Here is a 20,290-nt window from a genome sequence, read left to right as displayed (position 1 = left end):
ATTTCTTATTTAATTGTAATCCATTTAAATACAAATTTAGACATTCACTAGAGGCTAGTGACTCTGATATTGACCAACACAATTCTAGAGTCATCATGCCTGTTTCTTACAATGGATACATAATATTTTGTTGTATTGATTTTTCTGTTTATTTTGTGGTTTCCCTGTCCTTGGACATTTAAAATGCTTTTCATTTTTGCTATTACAGCAGATGTAGTATTATGTACAGTTATATATACTACTGCCATAAAAATCATCGCTCATATGGCATTTTTCTTCTTTTGATATATTTGTTTCTTTTAACTTTCTGCAAATAAAATTACAAATGAAGTTACATCTACCTCTGCAAATGAAATTACAAATCTTTTGACTGAGATAATCTTTAAAATCTCAAAGGAGCCCCCAACTGTCTCCCCTATCCTCCTATTATATACCTTTGGGAGCAAGAACTCTGTTCAGGATCCAGGCCTTCTGCTCCTAAATCCTCTGATGAGGTCTCACTCTCATTCTTTTTTTTTTTTTCTGCTCCCCTCAACATCCCCACTCTTGTTTTGGGACTCCTTTACCCCAAGCTGGCTTTATTCTCTTTTATTCTTGGGAACAAAGATGCAGGTCATTTTGATTTAAGGGATTTGTTGTGAATCAATCCAGGCAGGCAAAACAGAAAGCCCAGGGATGTTCCAAAAAGTTCAGAATCTGAGACATAACCCAAAATCCCAGTCTCAATTCCCCACTCCTGGCTAAGGAAGTAGAAGGGCTGCAAATGCAGTGTGTGAAGCCAGAGAGATCTAGTGACATTAGTGTCCCTCAGCAACTTTAGCTCAATGGCACTTGCCATCTTTGCCTAGACTCCAACCTTACATAACGCAGACAAGAAATGCTGCACAGAGAATATCAACTCCACCCCATCAATTAGAGAAAAAGAGTAGACACTCTCCAGATCACTTTGATGGTGAAAGCTGCAAACCCTGAGCAATTCCACTCAGATTTTCAGGTTGGACAATGTCAAAAACGAAGCCAACACTAAAGAAACATGATATGGAACCCCATAATCATAAGGCACCAGGAAGTAAACACCTCAGATAACACTTGATCAGAAAAGGAAGGGTGGAAAAAATAAGGAAATTCATCATTAGGTCATACAAGATAATTAAGTTCAAGAGATATTTTTAAACTGAATAAGCACAGGCATGGTAAAGAGAACATTCAGCACACATCAAGAAGACAAGGCAGCTGTCCTTAGAAACCAGGACAGTTTGCTACAGTTATTGGTTCATAGGTGGGTTGATCATCACAAAGGTCAGGATTATTTCATGGTTGTTCAGGATCTTCATGCCTGGCCCCTCAGACAACTATCATGTAAAGAATCAGACTGAGTTAGTCTACGGTGAGCAGAACGTACAGAATGAGAACGCTGATCAAATAGAACATAAAGTCCATCTACCTCTGGAATTTTCAGGTGCATTATGTCCTTTTTCACTGTGACTAGAGTTAATAGCCTTGTGGCATTTCTATTAATGAGGCTTTTAAGTAAGCAGCTGTTCCAAAGAAATCCAGTCTTACACAGATGAACATTTGGAGGAAATTCCCTCTTTAATAATCTATGGAAATCAAGCATTCATGCAGGAATAACAATATACTGGGAACAGAAAGGAGAGGTATTACTGTCTGCCACTTGATCAAGTCGTTTGAACTTTGCTAGGTGTCACCTTCTTTTTTTTATAAAATAAGTGTATTGGGAAAGATTAGTGGTTTTTAAACTTAATTTTGACTCAACATGTAGTTTTGACTTTCATTTGACAACATGGATTAATTGTAACAAGGAATCCAGGGAAGAACACAAGTAAAAATGGAGGTGTCCTGGTTCAACCAGGATGGGGCTGGATATTGGTACTCAACTTCCCTGCTTCCCTCTAGAAGCATCCCCAAGGAAGTCCTCATGACTGAATCTGAGAACCCCTAGACTAGAAGCTCCCTGAGTTCCCTTAAAGCATGGACATGAGGAATAGTGCAGTGCTGGATACAGACATCTATTCTTCAACTTCTCTTCCAGCCCCCATGTCCCCCGTTTTCATTTAACTTTTAATATGTATTAATATATGTGTTAAAAAAGAAAGTTAAACAATATTTTAAGCATTCACTTGCCTTAGATGTCGGAATACGGCAAATCAAACACTTGTCTCCAAAAGAACATTTTCAACATTAAGGATAGCTAATAACCAAAATTCAGTACTTTGAGGTTATGATACATAGTACCTTAGTCCCCTTTGAGCAGCTATGATGAAATACCATATACCAAGTGCCTTATAAAGAATGGATATTAATTTTCTTTTCTTAGTTATGGAGGCTGGGACGTCCAAGATTCAGTATCTGGTGAGGATAAGCATCCTAGTTCATAGATGGCTGTCTTTCCATTGTGTTCTCACATGGGGAAAGTGGCAAAAGAAATTTCTAGGACCTTTTTTATAAGGATGCTAATCCTATTTATTTCCCAAAGGCCCCAACCTGTAATACCATCACCTTGGGGGTTAGGATTTTGTTATATGAATCTAGGGGACACAAACACTCAGACCATAGCACACAGCAAGAATCACATATCATTTGGGGATCCTTGAGACATCTGGTCCTGATCCCATAAAGGCACTCCACAGTGTTGTCAGGAATGCAAGCACTTTCCAGTTCTGTTCCACATTCTTAGCAAGCAGTCCTTTCTCATCTCTGAATGTGTTGTCTTCTCATGGCAAGATGGCTACCGCTTCTCTGGGCCCCATCTTCACCTTCCAGGCAGGAAAAATAAAAGAACAAAGGGCCAAAAAGATATTTTTCTCTTTTAGAAAGGTTCTACCTTGTAGATTGAGAATGGCAGGCTCCCCCAGGAACTTCTATCTACATTTCAGTATCCAAAACCAAAAATGTCATCTTACTGGAAGGTGTCTGGGGAGAAGGATGGTGGAAGGGGACTAGTCAGCTGACAGGTAGAGTGAACCACAGAGCTGATGTACCTAAAGGCAGAAGAGGTGACTTCAGCTTCTAGGAAGACTCTGCCATCATCAGAGGAACTAGGGGATGATGAAGTAAAAAGCTGGGGAGACAGAAAACACTTCCTCTGTGGCTCATGGGGAGCTTCCCCTTTGGTTCTAGATTGATGATTGATCTCTGTGAGGGCAGAGACAGATGAGAGAACCTTCTTACTCATCCTGACATTTCCTTCATGGGAGACACACTCCTTGGTATAACCTCAGCCTTCCTATAGGAGGTAAAGCAAGTCTGTCCCAGTCCAGCCTATCACCTGCTTCCTTTGTCTCACAGGTTGTATAGGGGCAGACCCTGTGTTGGTCACCTGGTCCTTAGTGTTGCCTGAGACTGGCAGTGAAGACGGCTCAACTTGAGGGCCCAATATTAGGTAGTAAAAAGAGATGTTATTTATTGAATCTCCTCTCTGCATATCTAACCAGTGCCTAGAATAGAATGAGGGCTTAATAAATACTTTGTCAAATGGGAAAAAAAATGCTCCATCATTCCTTCAGGACTTCCGTGATAATGTACATTTATATTCTTAGGGATGAGTATCAAAGCAATAGCATGCATGTAAAACCTTTGACAAGTAAACAAGAGCATAGAATTATAAAAGTATTAGGGTTACTAATGAGATACCCAGAACAGTACCTGGAATTTTTTATTGCATGAGTGGATGTTCACAGTTATACACATTCCAACTTAGATTTTGGCACAGTATAAAGGAGAGAGTCAGAAGCTAGGAAACTTGTTCTCTCATGGCTTCTAGTCAATAGTTAAGCAAGAATATAATTACCAAGACACCATAAAAGCGTGCCTGTTAGAGTATTCCTTAATAGCAAAACCTTCTTCTCATGCTAGTATTAAAGGCAGGACTGACCTCTGTGTAGCAGACAAATGATAATGCTGATAATGCCAAGCTTCTGCTTTATTTGTTTTAGATTCAGGGATCTAATTTGTTTTGTGAAATGACTGAATGTATAATAATAAGCAACATTTTAATGATGCTCTTCTGAGTTGATTTTTTAAAACAATGATAGGACTATATATATAAATATATAAGATTCTTCTATTCACAAAAATAATGGAAAAGCAACTGAAAATATGACATTAATATGTACTGTTATTGAACCACTTTCCATATTTATTTTCTCCTCTTTCTGAGCTTCAGCTGAGCACACTGCTCCCCAGCATGAAGACTACCTATCCTAGCCTTCCCTGAAGCTTCATGTGACCTTGTGACTAACTTCAAACCAAAGGCATAAAATAGAACTGGTATGTGAGTTCTTACTTCCTAGAATGCAGATGTGGTGGTGACTGATGTTCCAGTAGCTATCCTAGGCCAGAAGGTGACTTTAGAAATAGAAGCCACAAAGGGTTACTATTTCTACAACAATAATACAATTTGAATTCCTTTTGTAATATGCAATGGATTTTAGGAAGAGTTGGAAATAGGTAAAGGTTTAAATGGTATTTGACTTTTGTGAATGATTGCTAAAGCCCATAAAACTCTTTGTTATAAATTCTCTTAGCAATTGCACTTGAATCATTTGAGTAGGATATCTGTTTGTTGGCTGTAGAGAAATGTTGAACTTAAACGTAAAAGGTTAAATGAAAATCCACATAACAGACAATTATCATTGATTTTTGATTGATACAGGCAGGAAATTAAGGCAGTTAGCAAAAGAAAGCATTGTTCTACTGCAAGAGGAAAATCTGTAACTGCCCAGTGACGTGCCATTATGTCAGCTCCAAGTTCTCCTGGGCTTTCTCTTAAATGACAGAGCAACAACTCCAAAAATAGTAGTATTTGACAATGCTCAGAACCAACTGAAACTATCATTACTCTTGAACAGCTAAAAGAAATGAGGAAGTCAATGGAAAGATATGAATTCAGGAATCATTTACAGTTAGTTACATGTAAAATACTTAAAATGTTTAAAAAAGAAAATGCCATAAAAAAGAAAGTGTAATTATTTCCCATTAATTCATATTCATAACAAATGAATTGTTATGAATTCAATAACAAACAATTGACAATAAATTGACTAGTCAACCTTCCAAAAGTATCCACAAGGAGGAAATCCCAAATAAAACTGGACCAACCTCCAAGTTCAACCCCTAGTTCCTAGACAAATGCATCTCAGTCCTCAGGCGTTAAATCGAGGATGAGAAATATACACAAATTCAAATCAGTGGTAGTGGTTGCCTGGAGCTGTGTGTTAAGAAGAGTAAGGGTGCATGGTTTGTCTTGACTCTGTAGGAAAGAATGCTGTAATTGATTACTAAAACCTTCTATGAGTGCAGGACAAGGATGGTTAGCCCAGGTACTGACCATATTTTATGTGCCCCTAATCCAATTCCATGCTTCTGGTCCTACCAGGCCAGATACCCCAGGTTTCACAGTCAAGCATCTGCCTTCTTCCCCTGAGTTTTTGTCTTGACAACCTGCCTAGTCACATCAGTCCCTCTAGAATGGAGAAACAGAGTATTCATTGTTTGCAAGTAATACAAACTCAACACAAACTAGCTGAACCTGAAAAAAAGACTATGTATTGGCTCACTTAACTACTAAGTCCAAGGATATAACTAATATCCAGCAAAATGTTCAGAGGCTTCATCAAAATGTCAGAAATGTTTCTCTCTTCTTTTCTTCATTTCTGAGGTAGGTTTTCTATAGAGAAGACAAGGCAGCCATCAGCAAAACAAGACTCACATCTCCCTGCCTCAGTAACCACAGTGGAAGGTACAAATCTTTCTGATGGCCCTTGAAAAAAAATCCCCCACAGGCTTCTGATTATCCTTGATTCAGTTATGTTGATATACTAAAATCACTCAAGCCAGGAGGACTGCATACTTCAATTGGCTAGTTTGGCTTTAGTAGCTGTTAGTAGGAAAAGAGCTCCATGAAAGGGAGTACCTAAGCACAAGTGGTTTCTTAGGAAGAAATATCCATGGACATTGTGGGGTCTGGAGATTATCTTAAAACCATTTGTGGTCACAGAACCTGAGAAAGTCTTCACCTACCAAGGTACACACTTCCCAGGACTGGATCATTTTAAAGGCTCCTCAAGTGATTTTATTAATCATCCAGATTTCGAAACTCTTACTGAAGGTGCAGAGAGAGTTCTCATAAAGAGTTGCCATAAGGAGATTTTATTTTTCTTTTGGCAAAATAGAGCTTGTTTTGAGTTTATCAGAAAGAAAAACTTCTTTTTTTGTTGTTAAAGATGTATTTATGAGAGAGAGACACCAAGGGAGGGGCAGAGGGAGGAAGAGAATCTCAAGCAGATTCCCTGCTGAGTGCAGAGCCTGACGTGGGGCTTGATCTCAAGACCCTGAGATTACTACCTGAGCCAAAATCAAGAGTCAGATGCTAAAAAAAAAAAAAAAAAAGTCAGATGCTTAACCAGTGGAGCCACCCAGACACTCCAGAAAGAGAAACTTCTATTTCAAGTACCAAGATCCAGAAAAAGACATGAATCCAGAGAAGTGAACCTGGTGTTGACATTACTTTTGTGGGGAGGACATTTGCCAATACAGAAAAAAAGAGAGAGAGAGAGAGAGAGAGAGAGAAGGCAGAGAGGATGAGTGTGTTACTGATAAGCCTCTCAGGGATGAGGAGTAAAAAAAATCCAACAGGGTCATCCCAGGTCTCTGATAAAATATATCTTCCACCACTACTTTGAGTTAGGACCCTGAAGGACTATCCCCTGGGTGTAAAGGCAAACTGGAAGTAAATCAGCCCTCATACAGTCTTTTCCCCATTTTCACATCATCCATGGGGGAAACAAATTTCAGCCAGTACTTACTTGATTAAGGTGACCCCAGACAGTTTGTTATGCAGAGAAAAGCAAAACTGGTCTCATGATGAAGAGAACATTATTTCAGGCCTCAAATTATTTCTACAAGTTTTTAAAATAAGACATTTACAGGGCACATGAGTGGCTCAGGCAGTTAAGTGTCCAACTCTTGGTTTTGGCTCAGATCATGATCTCAGGGTCGTGGGATTGAGCCCCACTTCTGGCTTCACATTCTGCATGGAGTCTGCTTGAGATTCTTTCTCTCCCTCTCCCTCTGCCATTCCCTCCACTCACTCACCCACTCACTCACTAAATAAATAAATAAATAAATAAATAAATATATTTTTTAAAAAGATGTTTAGAACACAATCAAGAATAACAAGTCACACAAAAAAGACAAAACACTATGGGCAAGAACCAGCAGAAATAACAGACAACAGTAACAGACACAGAGATATTCCAGATTCTAATAGATATTACACAGACTATAAAACAATGTTTACTATTTTCAAAAAATAAAAGATAAGCTTTAAATTTTGGCAAAAAAAGCCTGTAAACTATAAAAGTAGCACTTCAGACTTGAAAATAAAATAAATAAAAATTATAGGACTTAAAATACAATGATTGAAACTAAGAACTCAAGTTCTTAACTCCTGATAGGTTTAACAGCAGATTAGACAAAGAAGCAAAAATTTAGTGAATGAACACTGATAGATGAGCAAATCTTCATAAATCTCAGACAAAAGAACTTTTAATCTAAAATTATATCAGCCAACATTTGAATGGAGAGGACAAAATAAACACTTTCAACATGAAAGGATACAGAAAGTTTATTATCTCCTTTCAGAAAATCACTTACAAAATGGGGTGCCCAGGTGGCCCAGTCAGTAATGCATGTGACTCTTGATCTCAGAGTTGTGAGTTCAGGCCCCACGCTGGGGGTAGAGATTACTTTAAAATAAAATCTTAAAAAAAAATAAATAAATAAAAATAACATACTTCAGAAAAATAAAATTTGTTAGGAAAGAAGGAAAAAAAACAAGGGCACCAAAAACTTTATGTAGAAAGATGGGTAATTAAGTTTAAATAATTGTGATAAGCAATGTAAAAAAATTAATGAAAATCTTAAATTAAAATCCCAGATGAGGGGTATCTGGGTGGCTCAGTTGGCTAAGTGTCCAACTCTTGACTTCAGCTCTGGTTATGATCCTAGGATCATGAGATTGAGCTCCGTGTCAGGCTCTGCACTCAGTGTGGAGTCTACTTGAGTTTCTCTCTCTCCCTCTTCCTCTGCCCCTCCCCTTACTCATGCTCTTTCTCTCTTTCTCTCTCTCTCTCTCTCTAAAATAAATAAATAAAATCTTTTTTAAAAATCCCAGATGATTTTCTTATGGTTGGAAATGAAGAAAAAAGAAAAAGAAAAATTACCTAAGCTTTGTCTTATTATTTGGAAAGGATACGCCATGGTTTATTTCTAGATACTGATATGTTTAATAAGTACATTTTTAAGAATAACTATTAGAGAAATAGAGATCGTATGTTTAATTTTCAAAGCAAGAATAGAAAAAAAAAAGAAGCAAAACAGTCAATTTAACAAAAATTATGTTTGTCTACAAATATAAATAAAAATTTATAAGGATTTAAAAAAAAACCCAAAATTTTGTATCTGGGGGGGGGGGGGGGAATAAAGAGAAAATTAATAACTATCTTTCCTCCCTATATACTTTTGATTTGTTTGATTTCCTAAATCAATTTTATTTTTAGTATTATGTATGTCATTTTTAAGTACTTTGGGTTTTTTTTTTTTAATCCAATAAAAGTCCTAATGGAATAAGAATTCTTTAGGTTTTTTTGGTCTTCTCTTCTTTCTCCTCCTTCTCTCTCTCTCTCTCTCTCTTTCTATTTCTCTATATTTAGTAAAATTATTCTGAAATTTGTTGGGGAAAACAAGAGCATAAAGAATGAGATATCATTCAATACTTATGAAGTTGGCAAAGATTAAAACAATTCTAAAAATTAATAACGGATGAAATGGATATTCCTGCATTGCTGACAGCAGCAAGGAAAACCATAAGTGAACAGAAATAATCTGAAGAAAATTTAGCAATAGATATCAAAATTCATTTTAAAGATCATGTTCTTTCGGGGTGCCTGGGTGGCTCAATCAGTTAAGCATCCACTTTCGGCTCAGTTCATGATCTCAGGATCCTGAGATTGAGCCCTGCTTGGGCCCCCTGCTCAGCAAGGAGTCTATTTCTCCTCTGCCCCTCCCCACCACCACTCCTGTGCTCTTTCTCTCTCAAATAAATAAATAAAACCTTTTTTTAAAAAAAGATCATGTTCTTTCACTGTAATTTCATGTATGAGAACTTATTCAAAGGAAATAAAATTAATATTGAGAGTAAACATTGAAGCAAAGATGTTTATCCTAGTCATTATACTTAATATCAAAAAGTTGGAAATGCTTTGAATATAAATATTCAGAAATTATAAATTACAAGATACATATAGGATGTGACAAAATTATGAATAATTATTATTACAAGTAGTCTTTAATAAATGGAAAATAATTAGTTCTAATGTAGGATTTTAAAACCCACAAGATGCAAAATTATATATATATTGTTCAGTTATAATGCATTGAAAAATCTTACTGAATCAAAATGGCCAATTCATGCTCATGAATATATTTCCATTCCAACCAACGTCTCTAAAACATGACAGATAAGTGGGGATTTTAGGGAGGTGGGGAGATTTGGGAGGAGGTCAGTTCAAACCTTAGTAATGCTATGCAAAGCATGCTACCATCAAATTAGAAATTGTAAGTAACCCTTGAAGTAAGGAAAGCAGAGAAGACTACATTGACAAAGCAAATTACATCTGAAACTATGTTCAGGGGAGACTGGTGGACCTGTAGGAGCGGCTCATCCTGCTCTCCAAACACAGGAAGCAGATACAGTGAACAGGAGGGAGCCTTGGGGCAGTCATGGGGAGATTATAATAACCCAATCCAGGTCATCAGGCTGGTAGGTCCTTCCTACCACCAAACTGTGCCAAGAAGTAGGCCTGTTGGACTGTCTGCCTCAGGCGAGAACAGTGAGTGTAAGGACTTAGAAGAAAGAGGCAGGAAAATGCCTCGGGGCGGTGGCAACTCCCAGAAAGAACAGGGAGCCCCTAGACCTGGAGAAGAGTGACTGGTGTCTCCCAACCCCCCCCCCCACCCGCCTCAGTACCAAGACTGTGTGACTCACCTACATCTGCTGAAGGTAGAAAGAACACCAGTAACAGGCAAAACCAGATTTCTCTTCCTTTTTTTCACATAAGAGAATTTCAAACATATACAAATGACAGAGAATATTACAAACAACCTGAACTCAGTGCCCAGGTTGAAAACTACCAACATTCCATCATTCCTGTTTTATGTATGCCATCATCACCACCACCAAGACCGTTCATTTTTTTCTGGGGTATTTTAAAGCAAATCTCAAGTACTACATCATTTCACTCACAAATACTGAATGTGACTCTAACACATAAAGGACTATTTATTTTTTTTATTTTTTTAAGGATTTATTTATTTTAAAGATAGTGCAAGGGCTTGCAGGGAGGGGCAGGTGGGGCGGGGTGGGGGGTGGGGAAAGAATCCCAAGCAGACTCCCTGCCGAGTGCAGAGCCAGATGGGGGACTGGATCTCAGGACCCTGAGACCATGACCTGAGCCGAAACCACCCAGGTGCCCGAAGGACTTTTTAAAAAACAAATCCATGAGACATTACCACACCTGAGAAAAAAAAAAACAATGATTTATTAATATCATCTGACAGTCAGTTGTGGCAGATTGTATTTTCCAAAAATGATTGCAGCAACATCTCCCATCTTCTTTAGAATGAGCTCACCATGCCCCGCATCAAGAGGTAAAGTCTAAATCCCCTCCTCTTGACTCTGGGTGGGATTTCATCATTCACTGCAGCAATGGAATGTGAGCACAGAAATGCTGCCTGCCTCTGAAGGCCAGGTCAGAAAGGTCTCTAACTCCTACCTGACCTTCTTGCAGTGTTTACTCTTCAGAAACTCTCTCTCTAATGGCCCCTCTCAGAATTCAGCCACACAAGGGACCATCTGTAGGTGTCCATTCAACATTTCCAGCTGAGCCCAGCCTTTCAAGGCTTCCAAATTTATCCAAATTTCTGACCCACAGAACCTGTGAACATAACCTGGTTATTGTTCTACATCACTAAGTGGTAAGGTCATTTGTGTCTTATCAGTAAAAAATCAGAAATGCTAGTTCATGTTCTGTTCTCCCTCCACTGTTTCAAAATCTGCTTTAAAAAAAAAAAAATCTGCTTTTTATGGTTCACCTATTTCAATGAGTATCCAGGCAAGGGTCACACTTTGCTTTTGGCTGATAGTTTAAATATTATTTAACCCACATTCATTTCCTTTTTTCTTTTTATCTGTTTGTGAAGAAGCTGAGTGTTTGTCTTATAGAATAACTTATAGTCTGCTTTGGTTGAGGTATCAACATTGATCGCCATGCTCCTCTCTGCGCTGTTTCCTGTAAAGTGATGGCTAGATCCAGCAGTGCTGGCAAACTTTTTTTTTTGTAAGGAAACTGATTATACTCCAGGCTTTGTGGGCTACTTGGTGCTGCTGCCATCCTGGCATGAAAGCAGTCATAGATGATATGGAAATGAATGAGCATGTCTGTGTTCCAAAAAAACTTCATTTTCAAAATAAACAGTCACCAGATTTGGACCATGGGTCACAATTTACTGGCCCTAATCTAGAAGAAAAAACATTATCAAATACAAAAATCAGTGCAGAGCCCAGAATCACCAAATATTTAAGGAAGACTCAAATTATGAAAGGAAAACCAAACTAAACAAATCAAAAAGCCAATATCTGAAGAAACAATATAAATAAAAGAAACAGAAGAAAATCTCAAAAGAAGTACTATATGTGGAATGTTCTCAAGAATTAAGTGATGACACTGTGTTCCCTAAGCAAGAAAAGTCTGTTGTGACGTTCAGTATTTAGAGATCTTGGAAGTGAGTAATACAGTCATAGAAACATAAATCTCCATAGACGTGCTGAATAACAGCACAGACACAGCAGAATGCAGCCCTTCGCTAGCAGAGTAGGCTGAGACATTGTTCCAGGACACTATACTAAAGAAAAAAGAAATGGAAATATTAAAAGTTAGGGGACTGTAGAAGTTATACCCAGAAATTCCACCATCCATCTAATAGAAGTTACAGACAAAGAGAACTGAGAGACAGAGCTAAAGAAGTAACCGAAGAAATAATAATAGAAAATGTTTCCTGGAGCTAAAACAAAAAACAAATGTGATTTTTTTTTTAAAGATTTTACTTGTGAGAGAAAGAAATAGGAGCAGACTTTTCACTGAGCAGGGAGCCCAACATGGGGCTCCATCCAAGGACTCTGGCATCATGACCTGAGCCAAAGGCAGGTGCTTAACCGACTGAGCCACCCAGGAGCCCCATGATTCTCTAAATAGAAATGGCCCAGTGGGCAACAACCAGTGCGATTATGGGGGGATATCCTTGTACACATGATGACAGTTGCAGGACTCCTGCTGTCCCCTTTGCACATATCCAGAGTCTCACTCGGGGACTCTGGGTTGGAACGCGAAAATCGGACTTTTGTTTGCTTGTGTGGTTCCAAAAACACTGCTCCAGGTAAAAGTAATTTGAAGGTAAAATTGGCAACAGCTGCTTTCTAGAGCAATAACTTGGAACTCTGAACTGAGCCATGCTCTCCCAGCCTGGTTGTATAGCCCAGTTGTCCCAGGCTCCTCTCAGGCTGAGTCCCAGTCTCCTTCCCACTGTTAACCCTCTCCCTGTGACCCCCACTGAGCAGGATCCTCCTTCCACCTGGTGCCCAGTGACAAGTGTCTTTATTGACAACTCCTCCAATGCTCCCTTGCATCTCCAACATTTCTCAGCCCTAAACTACTTACTGCTCTCCAGGCCCCCGTGCTGAGGGCCCTGATCCCTGACTCCTATCCCTGCCTTATTTTCAAGATACTGGCTCTGTTGGGATTCATTTATTCACCTAACACACAAGAGCTTAGTGCATGCTGAGTACCGTGCCAGGTCCTAGGGAGACACAGCTGAAAAGACCTGAAGCTTGCTCCTCCAGCAATTTCTAGTCAGAGGCAGACGTGAGAGGGAAGGAGTGGACTACCGTGGGATACGGGTTATCATATTGTGGTTCTCCTAAGGCAGCCTGAGCCACCTGAACTTGACTTGGCCAAAGTTCTTGCAAAATTTCAGATTCTCCAACCTGGCAGTCCTCTAGATCATAATCCGGTAAGGATGCAGCCCAGGAAACTGTATTTTTTAACAAACTCAAGTATTGCAGGACTATAAAAACAGGATAACCCCTGGCCTCGAAGAGCTGTCTGAGGTCTCTGACTCAGTTTGGAGGAAAGCTGGGGAGTGAGAGAAAGGGTGGTGGGACAGCAGCTGGGTTGGTTGTTAAGAGGAATCACACCCCACAAATGTCTTGCCATGCTAAGGAGCTTGGGCTTCATAGGATGAGCTATAGGGAGCCAGTGAAAGTTTTAAGGGAAGGAGAAAGGGAGTGGGGGCAGCACAGTATGCTTTTTAAAAATGACTTAACATTCTAGCAGGAAGGAAGATGAACAGAGGTGAGCTAGGGGCAGTGAGGGGGTGAGCCTAGGGGTGGAGAGACTAGTAGAAGGTGAAACATGATGGGAACCTGAGCCAGCTCAGTGGCAGGGCAGACAGAGAAGGGAGAGCTGGAAGTCAGTTTGGGAGGTGCACCAGCCTCGCTAGGTGACAAGGACCAAGGTCTGACTTGTAGCTCCTGTACCCTGGGCTTGCCCCAGCCCTGTGGGACGGTCAAGTTCTCAGTCCCCCTCGCTTCCTACCTGCCCTGACCTGCCACGGGTTCTCAAGGCCATACCAGGTCCTGTTCTAAAATATGCCAGTTACTGGAGGAAAATCATACATAAACATACCTCTCTTATACTTTTATTTTCATTGCCCTAATTGTTAGAGACCTTATCTAATTAGTCTTGATCAATGAATTGCCCTTCATATTTTATTCTTATAAAAATCTAAATACTATGTGATGCTTCTCTGGGAGTTCTTAGTTTTATAGCTCTTTTAAAGGTTCATGCCCAGACTACCCTTTCAGGTTCCCAAACACCCTCAGGGCAACAACTTCAAGAAAATGCAAGGGCAAGAACTGACCACCTGGATGCACCCAAACTTTCACTCAGTGAGAGGAATGTCACACGCCCACTTGCACAGGCTGCTCCAGAACATGCATTTTACAAGTTATGAGTGGTCACATAAAGGGTTACTCAATTTATATCCACTTGGCTGAGAGTTTGGAGGTAAACCCTTTCAAGCTTACCTAGGTCACCCAGGACTTCAAAAGTAAAATATTAGAGCTGTACCGAGTGAAATAATGGTTATTGCTGATTAACCCCGATGAACACTCATGATACAGCAATAAAGCAGGTATTATAGAACTATAGGCTTGATAAAATAAGTTCTGTGTATGTTACAGAGATATAAATGTGCATTAACAATTGAAATAAATTATATGTGTGATAATAAAAAGATTGAAATAACTGCTTACAATTTACAAAGCACTTTCTCATTTATTATCTCATTTGATCCTCACAAAAATTCCTTAAGGTAAATTGTCTTATAGCTCCATTTTATAAACAAGAAGACTGAGAACCAGAAAGATCAAACGACTAGTCTAAGGACACACGGACAACAAGACAACATTTCTATTTATCAACTAGCATGCTTTGGGCTGCAAGTAACAGAAAACTCAAATTAAAATGTATGAAACAGTAAATAAAGGAAATGTAGGAACTCCTGTAACAGAAAAAGTCTAGGGGAGCAGTGGGCTTCAGGCACAGTTTGGTCAGAAATCCAGCCCTGGGATGCCTGGGTGGCTCAGCAGTTGAGGGTCGGCCTTTGGCCCAGTGTCCCAGGATCAAGTCCCCCATTGGACTTCCTGCAGGGGGCCTGCTTCTCCCTCTGCCTGTGTCTCTGCCTCTCTCTCTGTGTCTCTCATGAATAAATAAATAAAATCTTTAAAAAAAAAAGAAAAGAAAAAAGAAATCCAGCCCTGTTTTATTGTGTCTTGGATTTACACTTTTTGTGTGTGTCAGCTTTATTCTCAGGCTCTTTTTTCATTTCATAGCACTTGTTGAAGCAGTTTCAGGACCCATCACACTATCTAAGAGAAAGAAAGGACTTCTTTCTCCTACCACCAAATATGAGTACCAGGCTTCACTGTTATCACCAGGGGCCAAAGGAATGTCAAGTACTGATTAGCTCAGGACTGGGAGATCCCTGCATGAACCAGTGACCATGTCAATGGAGGCCACTGTCTAGAAGCTTGGGTTTGGGTCAGTCTCCTTCAAACTCCACGGCTGCTCTGTCATGTGGGAGGGACTCATGCTACAGAGTCAACCACAGTATCTGTGACATGTCAGGACTTGAATTCATGACTTAGGACTCTGAATCCTTTGGGTTTGCTTGCTTTTGGGCTTTGGGGTCTTTTTCTGGATCTTGTGTACTGTTATCCTTTACTCCTGGAGCAGACAACTCTAAGTAAAACTGCTATTTTTGTGCGTGTGAATGTGCCTGGAAACAGGTCCTTAGGTGACCAGAAGTTCTTTCCAACTGGTACACATCAAGATCGGACATTCCTCTCCGTGTGCTGTCACTATCTGTGGAGTCTTTGGCTTCTTGGGCTCCTTCTCCAACTCACATTCTCCTACCTTCTTTTGCCTGATTCATTTGTGCTTCAAACACATTTTTGTTTCTTTATGTCAGGGACCAGCTAGGAAGACAGAAACCACCTTGAATATTTAAAACAAAGGAAATCTAATGCAATAAAATGAAAGAAAGTTAGAAGCCAAACAAGGGATTGTGAGGCAATCCAGAGACTAGCCACAGCAGGAAGTTGCTGCCATTCCTAAGCTGGAGGGACAAAAGGAGGAGGTGATGCTACCCAAGCCCAGAGCCCGGGATGGCCCAGAGGAAGCCAGAACTATGGCAGGCTTCCGGTGAGAGCTGGAGCCAAAGAAGGGAGGCAGCAGCTGCCAGAGATGCCACCCCAGTGAAGAGGGAAAGGGAGAGGGAGAAACATACTGACTCCCCCTTTCTCCTGCTCTCCACACTCCCACCACTGGCCAGACCCAGTTAGGAGCCCACTGACAAGGGGTCTGGAGGGTCAGGTGCCCTGCATACAGAGCCAGCAGAGAAAGAGCAAGGAAAGGATCTCAGGTCCGAGACAACCCAGAACCAGCATGTTTGCATGACAATAGCATCCATGTTCATTGTGGGAAAATATTAGAAAATACAGATAGATACAGAGACAAAAAGGGAAAAGTTATGATTCTACGAGGGTTTTTTTTCCCCAGTTTTATTGGTACATACTAGACATACAGCACTGTATAAGGTCAAGGTGTATGGCATGATTGCCTGACATATATTGTGAAGTGATAACCACGATAAGTTTAGTTAACATTGATCATCTCATACAGATACAAAAAAAAAAAAAAGAAAGAAAGAAAGAAAGAAAGAAAGAAAGAAAGAAAGAAAGAAAGAAAGAAAGAAAGAAAAAACACTTTTTTTCCCTTGAGATGACAACTCTCAGGATTGACTCTATTATCTACTTCCCTATCTACCATAGAGTGATGATAACTGTAGTCATCATGTAGTACACCCCATCCCTAGTACTTATTTATCTTATAACTAAAAGTTCTATCTTTTGACCACCTTCCTCCAATCCCCCCACTCATCATCCCCTGCTTTTAGTAACCACAAATCTGATCTCTTTTACTATAAGTTGAGGTTTTTTTCTTTCTCTTTTATCTCCTTCCCTGCCTCCCTCCCTCCCTTCCTTCCTGTCTTTTATCCTTCCTTCCTTTCCTTTTGATTCACATATAAGTAAGATCAAACAGTATTTGTCTTTCTCTGTCTGACTTATCTCACTTAGCATGATGCCCTCAAGATCTCATCCATGTTGTCACAAATAGCAGGATTTCCTTCTTTCTCATGGCAGAATAATATTCCATTGTGTATAGACACCATATCTTCTTCATCCGTTCATCCATTGATGGGCACTTATATTGTTTCCATGTCTTGGCAACTATAAATAATGCTGTCACTAAATATGATTTCAAAAAGTGCTAGAGAAGCAGAGAATATCATCTATTAACACTATGTAATAGGAATATTTTGTATATTAATAATGCTGTTTGTTCACCATTTTTCTCTCCATTAACTTTACTTTTTTAAAAGATTTTATGTACTGGAGAGAGAGAGAGACAGCACGAGTGGGGCTAAGGGCAGAGGGGAGAAGCAGAGTTCCCACTGAGCAGGGAGCTCGATGATCCTGTGACCCCAAGATCATGACCTGGGCCGAAGGGGGCCACTTAACCAACTGAACCATCCAGGTGTCCCTCAATTAATTTTACATTTTGCACTTACTTCCAGGATCTTTGTTTGCTTAAATACAAAGTGTAGTGTGACTTAAAGGATTATTTTGTTATTGTTTTGTCTTTATTGAGGGGGGGAGCATTTTTTTTTGGTGAACATGAGTTTGTGCAAGGAAGTATATATGTATGTAGTCAGTGAAGAATAAATTAGAAAATATTTCTATTTAAAAAAATAAACTATTTCTCTTGATTGTCCTCCATCCTATGTAGAAACAAATGTTTTTATTTTTTTGTTTTTGCCTAACAATGCAGAGAAAAGTAACTGCCCTGTGTTTCAAATATGAAGACATTCCAGAATTGGTTTTAATTGCTGTGTTAAATTTGTTTTTGAAAAACACGTTTTAAAAAATTAGGCTGCAATGAACATGGGGGTGCAGATATTTCTTTGACATAGTGTTTAAGAGGCAAGTGTCAAGAGGCAAAGTTAAATCTGCCAGTCTCAGAGAACTGCTGAGTGAGGGGGGTCAATGTTCCGGTCCTCTCCCTGTCGAAAGGCCAAGCATTTTAGCAGTTTGCTGTTTTGTTATATATGCCCTAAAAAACTCAGTTTCTCCTCCCTATCAAGTCAAACATGAAAAAACAGATTTGACAACTGGGGTAAGCAGCTTTATTTCTTCCAAGAAACTGATTTGCTTCTTTTCTCAAAGAACGTGAACTATGTGACTTATCAGTTCTCCTCTTTTTGCCCAGGCTACCAGGAAACTCAAAGTTATCTCTCATACTAAGACCAACAAATTTTAGCCTTCACGGTGGACATGTGCCACTTCTCTCTTCTCCATGTTCCAAACTATGTTGTTTCATGTCAGCTCTACAGTGTATGTGTATGAGTCAAGAAGACAGAAATAAATACAGGCACATAAGGGAGAGGCCCTTGAATTATATCCCCGGAGGGTTGCTGGGGCATCACTTGCCCTGTCCAACTTTGTCCCCTCTAAGCCAGCTGGCCAGCACTGGGGAATCATCTGCCACAGTGAAACAGATTTGGTCTACCGCCCTCCCCAACAGCAGATGGCCACTCCGTACTAATCCATGTCATACATCAATGCTGAGCGAGACACCACCATCCACTGGACAAATCACTAGTGTCCTTGCTCCAACTCAGCAGGCTAGGCATTATGTGTGTGTGCTCAAATGGACTCTGGTTCAATAAGTTTTCAGCTAGAGGGGGGTGCCAACTGAGCATCTTAACAGTGGAAAGAGGGAGAGCAAGAGGCTTCCAGAGGGATTATGGTTAGATTTTTAATTACATTGGGCATTTTAATTAGGTCAGGCAAAGCTTTTGCAAAGAAGTGAAAGCATTGTCTCTTCAAGCAAGCACCTCTCTGGCCTGTTTTGTTTCCTTGATTCACAAGTTAGTCTCTTTAAAGATGTTTCTCTTGTCCTTTGTTTATTGGAGGCTGATAGTCTGGCATCAAGCTGAGTTTAATATAATTTTTACTGTTGCTATCACATCCCCAATTCTATCAAGAGGGTTATGATCATGTCGTCTAGGACACCTTACCATGGCAATTACCAGGCCAGGCGCACACCCATACTCACCCCACCCACCCCTTTCTACTACGAATTTCAGAAATGAACTCGATACTCATTCCCATTCTGTTGAGACAACAAGAACTTGTGACTCTGTGGTATAGCAAAGTAGATATTTAGCAACTATCTAGATAGTTCAATTGGGATAGGCAAGCAATTCATATAATTCAGGTTCTAGAGTATACCTGTGGGTCTAAAAAACATGGAAAATCCTCCAATTGCTTATAATTGATTCAGAGTTCTATAAACACACAGTCTGCTTTTATAGCAAATTTACTTTTCTAATTATGTTTTACATAATCTAATGTGTTCATATTAATTTGTCTTCTCTAGGCATATACCAGCCCAAAGGTACGTTGCCCGGGAAGCTGGGGAAGAAAACTGACCACAAGTCATCATCAGGGTCAAGCTGAAGGTTGGCAATAACAGTAAAGATCCAGTACTGACAAAAGAAAGGAAGCACTGCAGCGTTTGGTTTGGAAAATGGTGCACGTGTGCGTGCCTGCGAGCTCATGTGTGTGCAAGTTCCATTCTTGGGTTGCACTGAAGAGTTGGGTCAGAACCTTAGCATGACTTTAGAACATGGGCATCAACAGTGAATGACTGTAATAACAACCCACTTCAGTGGTGTGGATGTTAGCCAGTAGACCTACACCTGTGACTTTGAGCCAAGACTTGAGGTGAATCCTAGGTCTGGACTTGTCAGGAGGCCTAGCTAGGCCTTCAGCAGATAGAGTCTTACTGCAGAATGATATCACACTAACAATGAGACTTACTGGAAAAACAAATAAAATGCTTTAAATGTTTAAATGCACTTCCAAGTATTCATCCTCCAAATATTTAGACTCTGAGCTGACTGGGCCAAGAGCCCAAGCTTCCTGTGCATGCTGGATGGTTCCAACAATCTCCCCAAGATCAGCAAATATATAACAACTTAAAATATCATCCTTTCGGAGCCAAAACAATTATTCCCCAGGTATTCCTCCAGGAAATCAGCTGGGTCCCTGTCCAAAGTCCTCTGTAATGTCTCCAGGAGTTGATTCATTTTTAATAAATTTTCACGAAGGCCTCCATAAGACCGTAGTCTGTGCCCACTGCGAGGTGGCAACATAAACAAAAGTGGGAAGGTGATTTTGAGGTAGAGGTGGGGAGGAGGAAAAGGAAGGGAGACAGAGAGGATGTAGAAACAGCAACGAGCAGCCCATTGAGGAAACCGGTGGCCATAGAAGGCTTTGATGCCTAAATCAAATCTTCAAGAGGAAGTATGAGAAAACCAGGAATTTTGTTTTTGTTTTTTAAGGGAGGGGGAGAGGAGGGCAAGGGTAGTGGAGATTGATTTCCTTTTGCATTTAAATTTCTCTAAATTCAATTGTCATCAAATTCATTCTCCTTTTCCCAGGGATATTCATACAAAAGCTTCC

The 20,290-nt window shown here is 39.9% G+C and overlaps 1 long non-coding RNA gene across 1 annotated transcript; it reads left to right on the top strand.

The window, feature by feature from the left end:
- Positions 1-1,343: 1,343 nt before the first annotated feature.
- LOC111095389 lies at positions 1,344-19,657 on the top strand. The gene is made up of 5 exons (XR_005356413.1): positions 1,344-1,459; positions 3,310-3,403; positions 4,187-4,290; positions 5,685-5,761; positions 19,203-19,657. It is a non-coding gene; the product is annotated as an uncharacterized LOC111095389 (long non-coding RNA).
- Positions 19,658-20,290: the final 633 nt, after the last annotated feature.

This window comes from Canis lupus, chromosome 3, assembly GCF_011100685.1.
Source record: "Canis lupus familiaris isolate Mischka breed German Shepherd chromosome 3, alternate assembly UU_Cfam_GSD_1.0, whole genome shotgun sequence".
Classification (NCBI taxonomy): Eukaryota; Metazoa; Chordata; class Mammalia; order Carnivora; family Canidae; genus Canis; species Canis lupus.
Note: the sequence above shows the minus strand (reverse complement) of the source record. Positions and strands in the feature narration are given on the sequence as shown.